Source organism: Pinus tabuliformis, chromosome 8 (assembly GCF_031772625.1).
Source record: "Pinus tabuliformis cultivar Carrire ecotype Pingquan chromosome 8, CPIR1, whole genome shotgun sequence".
Lineage (NCBI taxonomy): Eukaryota > Viridiplantae > Streptophyta > Pinopsida > Pinales > Pinaceae > Pinus > Pinus tabuliformis.
This window is the reverse complement of record NC_142294.1, coordinates 538,567,589-538,581,547: the sequence shown is the minus strand read 5'-3', so window position 1 is coordinate 538,581,547 and position 13,959 is coordinate 538,567,589.

Sequence of the window (13,959 nt, the reverse complement as noted above, 5' to 3'; positions counted from 1 at the left end):
TAGAGTTTGATTTCTTTGGCTTCTATATTTTATGTGACACTAATATATCTATGTGGTTTTGACATGATTCAATATTTTTTTGTATTTATTAGATATGAAGAACCAATTACGAATAGAGTAATGTAATTTAAATAATTGGTTCTTGTTGTATACAGTTCTACAAGAACCTTTAGCTGATTTGAATATATTTACCTCCTATTATACAAGTTGATGGGTCATGTAAAGGCAAGAACATCAACTACATGTTATCCTTATATATGTTGGTAAGTGTGTGTGAAGAGGTCAAGTTGTATGGTCAAATTATGAACACATTCAATACCTAGACAACTATCAAACACACCGAGCTATGTCATCTGACATATAGGAGCTTATACATAGGATGGTTCATTACTTGGCTACTTTTTCTAACAGATACAACGAGCTATGTAATTTGGCATAATAAAGTATGTCAACATTGTTGATCATGTAAGTTCATTAAAGATGGTCACAGGCATTTATGTTTTAAATGGAGGTAAAGTGACAACTAAAAGATGAGGTGGTGAAGAAAGAGTGGTGTTTGCGAGATTCCAAAGTGGATATGAGTGCTGATGAAGACCATCTAGACAAAGATCAATTTTTATGTTGTAATATGTATTCTTTATATTGTAATTTGTGTTATTTTTAATTTTGACATGTAAGCATTAAGGGAGGGATTTGGAGATAATGCTTACATGAAAAGTTTAGAGTTAGTTTGAGATTTGGTTGCCATATTCATGTTTGGAATTAGTCGGATCTACTTCCAATTATATATATGTATCATCTATGTATTTGAATTGGTGAAAAAAAAATTGTTTTGTGTGTGCAAATTTGATTTACTTTTACATATTCTACCTATATGAATTTGAACTTATTGCATTTTACAAAGAAACACATATTCCTTATCTTTAAATTATAAAATATTATTCATTTTTTTAATAAAAAATTATTCCATACAAAGAGATTATTAAACTTTAAAGATAATTTTATTTAAAAGATGAGATTAAACTTGAATGATAATGGATTATAAAAGGTGTTAATTAATTATGTTGATAGGAATGTATAGCTTGGATATTGAATGATCAAAATATTTTCAATTATTATTCTCCTTTTAATCGTTATAGTCAAATTTTAAACAACCTTACTTCAACATTGCAAGTATCAACCTCACATTGCCATCGTTAGTCTACTGAAGAATTTATGTTGGTCCTGCCAGCATGCAATTTTGCATTTAAATCCTGGAATTTGACTATCAGGACTGAAAACTTCCTCGACAAGGGCAATTGCATCGATTTTACTTACTATGACTCACTTCGATCCACACAATTTTATCCTTGGAAGGTTAGTATTCATGTCTGTGCTCGTAGATTCCTGTCCATAATGTTTACAGTGTTTCCATGTGTGGCATCCTCACCATCCTCAGCATCAGGAGGATCACCTAACCTTTTCATGTCATTTTAAATGGTAGTAGCTGGATTTCAGTACGCCATTCCTTTTGTTAACAGGTTCTGTTCCTCAGATTATTATGGCTCGCCTCTCTCACGAAGAATTGCTTATGGGAGGAAGTGGCCTTGAGACACATAAGGCACAACTCATTCATGAGCACATAATTTGGTATTTTAATGAGTCTGTTAAATCACGTTCCATGATATACACATGCCCCTTTGTGGTTTCTGCACATTTTGGTATTCTCTCCCATCCGCTTGATCCTTCCACGTCTTCGCCCCATTATAAATTTATGGGCAATGTATCAGGGTGGCAACATATTTATGTTGTTCATTCGAATGTGGAATGGTTCCATCCATTTCACTGCTCCTGGATGTCGAGGTTGGTTTCTCCAGTTTTTAAAGAGGGTTCACTCATTATACTAGGTTATGTTTATACATGGCCTAGGCAGCGTTTGCCTAGCCGTCATGGTGGGGCATCATGTTTATCCTCGTCTTGTCATCAACATCTTTTTGGTTGGGATTCAATGGCCAATTACTTCAATTCAGTTCTTTGCGAAGTGAGGAATGTAATTCTTCACTTAGAAGCAAAGGAGTTTGGGGGTTGTTTATATTTTTTTGACTCTGAGTTTAGTGGCAACCACCTCAAGTGGATTCCTAAGCCAGGAAAAAGATGAGGTTCCACTTCCTTCATTCATTGTTTATGCATTGTCACTTAGAAAATTAAACAAGGTATAAAAATTAACTAAATTATAACTTTATTTTAAATTGTTCTTATTAATTATAAAAATAATTAATAGATAAGTTAAACATATATACATAAAAAAAAAAATGTAACAATATTTCACTTCCATTTTACTATAAATATTTGTTCTATGTAAATAAGTTTGTTATAATACCCTTCCAATAATACTATGGCTTATCAATGCCACATTCCCAAAAAAACATAACTCATTTGATAAGTCACATGTTCATATCACATTTTTTTAAAAATAATTACTTATAAGATAAATCTCAATTTTTAATGTGTAACTAACCTTTTAAAATATTTCATGAAAATTAAATCTCTACTATTTACCTAATAACTATTAATAATTAATTTAGAAACCATATTTCATTTGCGTAATTATAATTTAGTAAAAAATGTATTAAAAAATAAAACACATTTTCCCATTTCACTAATTTATCACAAAATATAATAATTATAATAATTATAATGATGAAGTCATTGATTCATTGATCACGTTTGTTGTTTTTCTTGTGTGATTTTTGTATTCACTATGAAAGTCATGTATTGAATCATTGAAAATTTTGAACCTTGCAATCCCACTCGCCGTCATAAAAACCTTAGTGAAGAATATTTGCCTTTAAAGATTGACTACCAACCATTTAATTGATACGAATACTTTAGTTTAATTGATATAGATGTTGTTCTTTTAAAAAATTGAATTTAATAAAAATACATATTTAAAATCCATGTCATTAATGTGTTAATGGTGTTATTGAGATGGACATCTATTTTTTATATATAATTTGTTATTTTGTTTGATGATAATTATTTAATAGATTTCCAAAAATAAAATTGGCTTAAAAAGTGTTTTAGAATCCATAGTATAGGGAAGATTGATGTAAATGAAGTATTAGATCATTTAATAATAAGTTTGGGAAAAAAAATTAAAAGTGATAAAAGTAATAAATTAATTCAATTCAACTTATTACATTAAAATTTAAATTTTATTAATAAAATTATAAATATTTTTTATAAAAAAAAATCATTGGCTTATTCTACAACCTAGTATGGTGGTGGTGTGTGATTGAGTGCATGCTCAACCTTGAATTAACATGTCTCTTTTAAAATATAAAAAAAGGATCTCTAAATAAAAATAAGAAGTCTGCTATAATAAAATATAGTAATGAATATAAATGTTTGATTAGTTTTAATTATTCCACTTTTCTAGCTCAATTAGTTCATATTACAACCTAGTATGTAGATGTAAAAATCTTTCACTCTCATTCTCAGCAATAAATAAGTATTTCTATATTTATATGAATAACATAATTTTATAAAATATTTAGAGAGAGATAAAATCAGTTAAAAATAAAAATAACAATCTTATCAATTCTAATTAATATATATACTATATACATGTTTTTATATTGTGGCAATGATTTGATATGACATGTGCTATGGTTACATAAGGTTACATAGCAATTTGATTAAGTATTCAATATGGAAGGGTTAAGGGTATCAAGGGTTATGGATTACACTTGTGAATACTTTTATCGTTATGTTTATTGGTTATAAGGTTTTCTTGGTATAGTTACCAAGGTTTTATTTTGTTTAATATTAGGGTTTTAAGTTAAGTCATGAGGTAGTACTCATTTAAATGCTCTCCGTATAGATAGCAAGCTAGGACTTTCTCCCGGCCGTGTGGCCCTTAGTATCCATCACGAAAGGTTTTAGTTAATAATTAATATATACAATGTATATGACATTATTTGTTACAAAACTTTCTTGAAAGAAAAATCCTCAATGTTACTTATAGTCATACAAGACTTCTGCACTAACTGTCGAAATGGTTTAGAAATCACATAGGCATAGTCTTGATGGACCCTGCTATTCTTTTTCAAGCTTGTGTGAAATCATGTGCTCATCAACTTATTGTAGACTGGGCATGTGTGAGAAAGTGTCTTCGACACTTCTAGTCCAAGGAGGGAGCTCAAAAAGAATTAGCTAACTAAGAAGTGACTATGGAACGACTGATCACAAGATCCATAGTAGGCTCCAAAATTTGAGTGTACGCAAAATTTTGGAGGGTGCTTGTCGTAGCAACAACGCTTGGTGACACACTGGTATAACTCCAACTTCTTTACCCTAGTCAATTCTTTCGTGCAAGGTCTAGTTCTTCAGGAAGTATTGATTCAACATTAAGATTACCATGGCTTCCCCACTTACCCTGCACAAAAACATAGTCTACGTCATTCCTTTTCTCGGTTAAACAGAAACATAAGATCAACGATCACACAATGTTTCAAATCAGGATATGGTAATTAAGTTCATGGGCTTTGGATTTTCAGAGTATAGTTTTTCATCTCTGGCGTTGCTCTGCTGCCAACAGGCTTGGACAGTACCCCAACAGAGTCACTTCAGGGACACAAACATTGCTCCATTTCTAGTAGGCCTGGATATTACCTCGACAGAGTTGTTTGCTTCACCTCTCTGTGCAGGAATCCTTTCTCTTATTTCGCCTTTATTTATTTACTTTTTATATAGGACTATGCATCGACACTTATTTATTTCATGGGCAAAAGAGGGATCCCGACTTATTGAGAGTAGGAGAGGTTGTCCCTTCAGAGAAGGATATATAAGACCTCTTATATTGGTTTTCTCGTTTAGATTTCTCCCTTATCCTTTTATACTTGATTGGATCATCCTAAAGACACTAAAACATGAAAACCCAAGTGTAGGCATGAGGTTTCCATAATAGACATGGAGATCATGATTCGACACAAGGATTTCTTAACGCAAGGATCGTATTTTTCGTCGAAACATCATCGACCAATATATGTAACCAAGATAAGGAAGAAACATAAAGAGTTAGCCAAGTGTTGCAGCGTTACAAATTCCTTTTTCTATTTTTCCACATTCCCTTTTGAGCCAACAGAGAATCTTCATGCAAGGCCTGACAAAACTAAAGGAAAGACAACACGCAACAAGAAAACAAAACCAGAAGACAATACGAGAAGTGGCTAAAGAAAAATATGATGCGAAACCAAAAGCAGAAAACACAAGACAAACTATAGGAAACGATTACAGGATGAATGTGTTGGTAAAATAAATTGCAACTAGACCTACTCCTAACATAACCAACTAGAATATCGGGGTCACGTATAATGGAATTTCCAATGTAGCCACAGTAATTGTTCCCAACCTACAATTACAAAGATGTGATCGATTAAAACAATATAAGATAATGTGCAACGGAAAAGGTAAGAGCTTGTACAAATTGCACAAAAATAAAAAGGTCTTACCTATCAGTAGAAAGATATGTCATAGTTACTACTTTTAACCAATTTGCATTCTTACCCTTTCGATGAGAACCATCATTCAACAAAGCTCTAAATATTCTTACGGATGTGTCTCCATCTACATCGAACTCCTTAGAAAGCACAAGGAAAGATCAAAACTTGGTATTTGTGGCGGATCTTTCCAGGTAATATGTTTCCAACCATTTAGCGATTGGATTGTAAAATTCATGATAATCCTCTTTAAAACCTTGAAATATTTGAACAAATGAATTTTCAATTAGAGGCGTGGAATTACGATGATAATCTTGTGAGGTAAAATATATGTCATCATATTCAACAGGCATGCCAAGATAGTGAGGACCTGACATAACCATCAGCGAAGGTTGAAATGCCTCGGCTGCTCAACAAGCATCTGAATAGTGAAATGTTGAACCATAAAGATCAAAGGATATAAAACAATTGTCATTAGATGTGATGGTGAGAAAATCATAAGTTGAATGACAGTCATTAGAGGCTGAATAATGATCAAATGGGCTGATTAAAGAATTAAATTCCCTATTTGTAGTTAAGAAAGATAAATCAATTTGAACATCGCTTCGAATGCTCTGAAAAATCTAACCAACTTCCTTGCAGGTCGAATGTGACAAACCATTTTCCTATAACTGGTGACAAACTATACAAGAATTGTAATCATCGAAAGAATTTAAAAGGGATGTCAGCAAAATGAACACAAGAGACCAATCAATACATAGTGAATAGAGAAGAATTGATTCATGCAATAACCCATGCATTCATTATCTCTCAAGAGGATTTTAGGTGCAATGAAGGGAAATATTCATAATATAACATTCACAAGAAGAACTAGGCGATGACTATTAAGGAATGAATTCGATAGGCATGATTCCTTCGACCAAAGATAGTTCTTGAAGTGATCTATTTTGAAATTCCACGACTCTACGTGATAAACATGTTCCAAAGCTGATTTTGATGCAAGACATTTGCATGAAGATGTATGAACTGAAGAAGATTATTGAATCTGATCGGAAACTTAATTTCAAAAGTTTAGAAGATTACACCCAAAATACCAAACATATTTCAAAAATAAATTTGCATCGAGTGAAACCATGCAAGGAGAAGGATTGTGCGAGATAAACTAGATCTGACTTATTTCAGGGGGGCTTACCAGAGTCATAAGATCCTGACATAACCATCAATGGAAGTTGAAGTTCCTTGACTTCCTGACAAGTCATGGAATGATCAAGGATTTTAAAATCATATTCTGAAGATTGAACCAGATCATGCATGGTGTGAGGATAGATGCTACCACTGGTTTCAATAAGACCACTACTCATCGAATGGCGGTAATCTCTGTCACTAAATTGACTATATGTTTCAACTTCAATAACTACATTACTTAAGTTGAAATATTCATCTGATCACAAATATGAAGATGTATGAATCACAAATATTTCATGAGAAAGTTGATTTGAAGAGTTGTCTTCATGTAAGAGAGGAGATGATGAGGGATGGAAAGAGTACTCAATGATTTGATTGTTTTCAATTTCATCATGGATAATCTCACCAACTTCTGTCAATTGATAAGTTAACTCATCGGATGAAGAACTTGAATAGCATGGAGTATCTCTGTCATAAGAAGATGCATCACAAACAATAGAGTATAAGGGATATCGAGATATAAAAGAGGAAGTTTCGATAAGGAAATAGTCTTTGACGGAATAAGATTCTAAATATAAATTAAAGTCTTCATTAGAAACTAAAAAAATTAGATGATGCACCTGGGAATTTTCGATCACATATACCAATAGAGTCATGATCATCAAAATGATTGTTGCCCAAGGCTATGTATTGATTAAAATAATTTATTTCATTTGATTCACTACTGAGATTAGCAGATTGAAACTCATCCATGAAATTAAGCACATCATCTTCACATGGAGGATCTTGAAAAATAAAAAAAATATATATTGAAAGCATCTTCATCTTCCTGCTCGTCTGCCTATATAATGTGATTGCCTTGTATCTGATCGCAATTTGAACCAACAACTTGAAAATCAAGAGAGTCTAAAAAACTCGTTGGTGGAGAAGATTGATCAAGCGGATCACAATACAAGGAGTCATGGAATGTAGATGATAGAGGATAATAGAAATCCAAATCATATTCAAAACCAGAGTTATGAGTGTTCGCACCATCTTAAGGAATGGAAAAAATGGTTTTTACCACAGGCTTCATGAGCCATTCCGGGGTTCCTTCCATTATATTTGAATCATGAAAAGCGGAAGGAGGATGAAGAGATGAATTAGGAATTTGATTTGCATATCCCAACTTTATTATCACCGCAAGGAGGCACCCACATCAGCACTGGAAAAGGAGGAGGACAAAATAAAAAAAGGAGTAGTAGGCACCTCCTCTGAAATTAGAGGTGCTTCATGATTTACAAAAGTTTGGGAATTAGAAACATCAGGGGGTTCAGGTTCATCGTGCAAGGATACGTGAACCAAATGTTGACGCTTTTGTTTAAATAGATCCCAATCCATATATTCTTCAGGAAATTCGTAACAAAGGCGAAGGAATCAATTAGAGAAATCCTCAACTGATTCATCAAGATTCATTCTTAATCGAGTGATTCTTTTATAAACATGTAGTATACCTAGGAGAGATATTATGGGGTATGGAGGGAGGTACCCAAGGGAATAATGTAATAATGGGATGGACCATAGTTATAAGGTAAGCCCGTGGTATTAGATATATGGTATTGATAGAACCATGGTAATGACCCATGGTATTGTATGTATGAATCATATATAGAGGCTAGAGACTCTCCATTGAGAGATGTGAATGAATATTGTATGGACAAGCATATGGCTTGTGGAGTGTTCTCCTTCCTTAAGGAGTGATTGTATGGTGTTACCCTACCTCAAGAGTTTGATCAATAAAAAGAAGCATTTCTATATTTTGTGTTTGTAATTCTCTTGATATTGTTTACATTTATTGGGTATATTGGCATAATCTCATATATTTCTGGGTCATATCTATTACAAGTGGTATCATAGCACTTTCTTGGGCAAAGCGGAATTTATTTATTTATTTTATTTTATTTATTTATTTATTTTTTCGGAATTGTTTGGGGTGGCCGGTTTGCACATCATATATGTAACTTCTGGTGCAAAATTTGAAGAAAAAAATTGCAGATATGGAATCTTTGTGAAAAAATACCCAATTTCAAAAAACAAATCGACTGAATCGGAGTCCGGGATGAGGGAGATATCGCTGATTTAAAAATCAGCTGCGTTGCAGAATGTTTTTTGAAAAATTCATGGACGACGGATCTCCAGTTAATTTTTGTTGTTTTTGTGGGGAATTTTGAGAAACTAATTACAGATCTGAGATCCTCTTGAAAAATTAGCCAATTTCAAGAAAACAAACGATCGAATCAAAGTTCGGATGAGGGAGATATCGCTAATTTAAAATCAGCTCTTTTTAAAGAATTTTTTGTGATGACGAGACAGTTGCAAAGCGAATATGAAATTCCAGAGTGCCTAGATTGGGATTTATATCACATGGGAAGATGCATAATGGTCATTCTATTTTCGAAAACAGGTTATAATAAGGATTCTAAGCAATATTGACCGAACTATGGCCATTTTAAATTTTCGCCAAGTAAGTGATTTTTTCAAAACCCTCTTCATGGCTTCTAGCAAGATATTTTCTACAAGAAAAGATGGGACGACTATTGAAATTTTTATAGAATATCAGAAGTGGTTCCACCCATGGGGTTGGAATGACTACATATGGAATTATTTGAAAGGTGAGGCTACTATATGGTGGAAATCAGTTGACAGTGAGATTTTGAAGTTGTGTCGTGCTGACGAAATTGAAAAACTATTTTTGGACAAATGGTCTCATATTGGAAAGAAGGAAACAAAGAAACCTAAAGGGTTATTTTCTGCTGGTATCTCCTTATTACAGGTTCATGGATGTATCCAGAAGGACAAGATCATTGTGTCTATAAATCCTAGTTGCAAGCACAATTTATCAATGTTAATTTGGAAAAAAAATTGCAAGTTCTAGAAAAACACATTGAAAACACACAGGTTGATAATGAGGATGTTCAAGTTTATAAAGATTTGAAGCTTTCTATGGATAAGTATGTGTTGCATTGTGATTTTTATACTTCATATATGGATAACATGGATGTTGTTTTGGGATATCCTTGGATGGAATATGTGGGTATTGTCAATATTAATGTGCAGAAGAAATTCATGAAGCTCTGGTATAAAAAGAAGAAAATTACATTGCAGGATATTTCCATTAAGACCCAAGCAGAGACTATGGAGGTAGAAGCACAAATCTCTAATGACACTAACACATCAGATGATAAGCCTTTGATGGTCGACAACCAAACACAAACATCAAACCAGGTACCAAAAAGAGCACCAGACACCACTTAGGCGCCAATAGTAGAGGAATTCAAGAAAGATATTCCATCAGTTAAAGCTTCAGCATATCACCACCCACATCACCCAACGAGACAAAAACCAATAAGGTGTCAAAGAACTAGCAACAAGGACAACAACCCCAGGACGACTGATAGAGTGGTGTGATGATCCACACACAACACATCAACACAGAAGCACTGCTAGGATCAACTTCCATCTCAAGCGAGCGAGACACTAACTGGATCGAGGGTTCACCTTTCTCTTGGATGGATAGATGCACGTGCATGGTACCAATGGACTACTCTTTTGAGTAGGTCTTATTATTTGTGTTATTTTTATGTTTCAGGCACGAAACATGTTTAAGGAGGGTGGAATGTAATGGACCTAGGGGGGATATTATGGGGTACATAGGGAGGTACCCAAGGGAATAATGTAATAATGGGATGGACCATAGTTATAAGGTAAGCCCGTGGTATTAGATATATGGTATTGTATGTATGAATCATACATAGAGGCTGGAGACTCTCCATTGAGAGATGTGAAGGAATATTGTATGGACAAGCATATGGCTTGTGGAGTGTTCTCCTTCCTTAAGGAGTGATTGTATGGTGTTACCCTACCTCAAGGGTTTGATCAATAAAAAGAAGCATTTCTATCTATTTCTATATTGTTATTTCTATGCATATTTTCATTTTTATATATTTTCAGGTCAGGTCTATGATAAAACATCTTGGTAATCATACCTGTCAAAGTCTTGATGAAGCTCCTTGAGGAAATCATGAAAAGAATGAATGGAATCATGTGGTAAGGTATGTCACTGTAAATTAACATGACCTTCAAGGGTGAGGAAGAAAAGCACACAAGCAAACTCTTCATCAATGATTTCATAAGATTCACAAAATTTAAGAAAATCATAAATGTGCTCAGTTATGGATGTTCCATCATCACCATAAAACTTTAACTGAGACAAGTGATAGAGAGGATCATTAGGGATTATAAATTGGCAAATGGATAAATTAGAGAAACAACTCGGAGGTAAGATTTGAAGATAAGCCAGTTTAGATAAGAGGTTCAAAATAGACTCAATAAGCACAACTTGTCGTCTAGCCCTCCTTATAATGCCATTTTTGTTGACAATATTGCAAATCCATCAACCAAGGGGGTCTCCCCAATGTGAAGTCCCAATTAGAAATCACATCGTTTGGAATAAGAGCCTCATCTGGGATATTGGCCCAGCTGCCGTATATTCTTGAAGATTTTCCTTGGGTCTAACTATCAACAAGAAAGAAGAATGCAGATGTGCCTTCGAAAAGAAAGTAAGTGTGTCTGGTGAGTGTTTCGTTGTAAGTGTGTCAAGGTTATTCTATTGTAGAGGGAGAGAAATAAGTGAACCTCTAAGAGAGAGGTAATAGTACCACCCTAGTAGAGACACACACAACCAAGAAGGATCCGTCTAACATCCAACATAATAGTCCATAAAAGATGAGACAATCATTACAACCAATCAGTGAGAAAGATCTTTCTAGCATCTTGCAGAATAGTCCATGAGGATGGGACAACGATAAAAACCATTACAACACATTCTCCATAAGATAAGTACTAAAATCACTGAAATAGTTCAACTAATTTAGCATAGATGAAAGAAAACACGAACCAAAAAATCCATAAAATAGTCTTACAAATATTCATAATTCATGTATGAAGAATGTGTTGGTCATGAAGTATTTTGTTATTAAGTAAAAGTTCCAAGATTGGTGTATACAATGAACACCACTGTTAGGACTCCAATATGTACCATTTTGTTATATATTTTGATATCATTTTGCCCTCAAAACTATGAGCTTCAATGTCTTTTTCATTCACTATATCCTAAGGTATATGGAAACCTTCTCTTTATTATATGGTTAATCTGTTTTACATTTAATTCCATAATACTCTTATATTTTATCAACTATTGAAGTGCATTGTTGCTAACATAAGTTGAAGATCGCAGATAAAGTTATATGCCTTGATGAGAACGAGCGGCTGTAGCTGAAACAGCTGACTAAGTTGCGGGAACAGCCAACTACTTGCTGAAACAGCTGGTCCCGTTGCTGAAACAGCTGGTCCCGTTGCTGAAACAGCTGGTCCCGATGCTGAAACAGTTAACTCAGCTGCTGAAACAGCCGACACAGCACGCAAATTCCGTTTTGCGTAATTTGCGATTCTGAAGAACTTTTTGTGGATAATAGTAGCAAGCCGAGGATATGGTTACCGGAATTATTGTAAAGATAGCATGACTGTTGTAACAGTAACTCTTTCTAAAGAAGAACAGAGTAGTTTTGTTTTGAACAGAATCAAGATATCCGCTCTTGTGTAAATTTGTAAATGATGTCTCCTCTTTAAAAAGAGGAGACATCATCATTAGAAGGGAGCGAATTGTATTTTTGAGAACAGCATTGTGTGAACAGGAGCTAGTCTCCTTCTTGTATGTACCAGTTTTCTTGACAGATGAATAAAGACTTGTTTTGAGCATTCTCGTTTAATTCTTTCTCTCGGGGAATCTTGTGAGAAGGAAAGGGCCCGCCTTCCTCACAAGATCCACCCCTTTATTCTGTAGTTGTTTATTTCTTTGCATTGTAGTTAATTCTGTTGCTGAAACACTAGTTACATGGTTTGTGATGCTCTGTTTCTTAGCGCTACATGTATTGATTGCACGAGTGGATGATGAGAGCATGTGCTGAAGATCTCTGTACATAGAGATAGGGTCTTGCTCCCATTGATTGCCTTCTTTTACTTGCAGTGTGATTGGAACGAGAGGCTAAGTGCTGAAGATTCCTGTTCCTGGGAATAGGGTCTTGACCTCTTAAGGTTACTTCTTTTGCAGTGTGATTAGTGCCAGGCAGCAGGTGCTGAAGTTCCCACTAAGGAATAGGGTCCTGTTCCTGCTATAGTTGAATGATTTCTTTTTCCATACATTTATTTTCCCTTTGCTGTAACAGAGAAATCGTGTCTGCTATAAGTTAATTTACTTCAGCTTTAATTAAGTAGACTGTGAATTAGTAGATTGCTGAATTTAACAGTTGTGTGTGACTTTCTCTTACTACAACATTGAACTGCTTTCAAAATTGAGCATATCCAGTGTGTTATTACCTTTGGAATAAAAAGACCTTCTCGGGTTGACAATTTATGTGGAGCTCGAATTGTGAAAACAATTAGAGCGGCCAACATTTTGGCGCCGTTGCCGGGGAAGGTAATTATAGATTTCAAAAAGCATTTATCTATTTGTCCTAATGTGCAGATTGTATGAGAGGACGAGGAAACCAGAAGAAAAATAACCGCGCAGGTGGCAAGGGCTGGGGAGGACGAAAAACGTTTATTGACGAGATTGTATCAAAAGCTGAATCATCACAAAGATTGAGTTCTCGGAAGTCAAAATTTCAGCGTTCCCCTCAGTCGGATTACAGAACAGAAGAAGTCGTGGGTCCTGAAAATACAGAAGAAGTTGTGGGTCCTGAAAATACAGAAGAACCAGCAGTCAGCGCTGAAGAATCAGAGGAAAGTAGCAGAATAGAAGAATACATCGAGGAGATAGTAGAAAGCGCTGGACGACCAGTAGGAAATATTGAAGAACCAATAGAGGATTCTGACGATCGAGAAAGTGCAGTAGGAGGACCAACAATGGAAGACAACAATGAAAATCTCCTCTTTGGAGGAGGACGTACAGGTCCTGAAGAAGAGAGAAGGGATGAAAATTCTCTTTCTACCTTGGGATTTCCCATCAGTGATCTGCCTGCAGGAACAATGAAAAATATCCCATTGTCTGCCCTACCTAACTTTCATGGTTTATCTACTGAGGATCCTGATGAGTTTCTTTTTGAATTTGATATTTTATGCAGAAGCTATGATTATGTTACTAATGCTCAAAAGTTGAAACTGTTTCCAGCCACCTTAAAAGGGAATGCCTTGAGATGGTTCATGAGCCTTGGAAGCCAGGTAATCACAACATGGGAGCAAATGAAACAAAAATTTC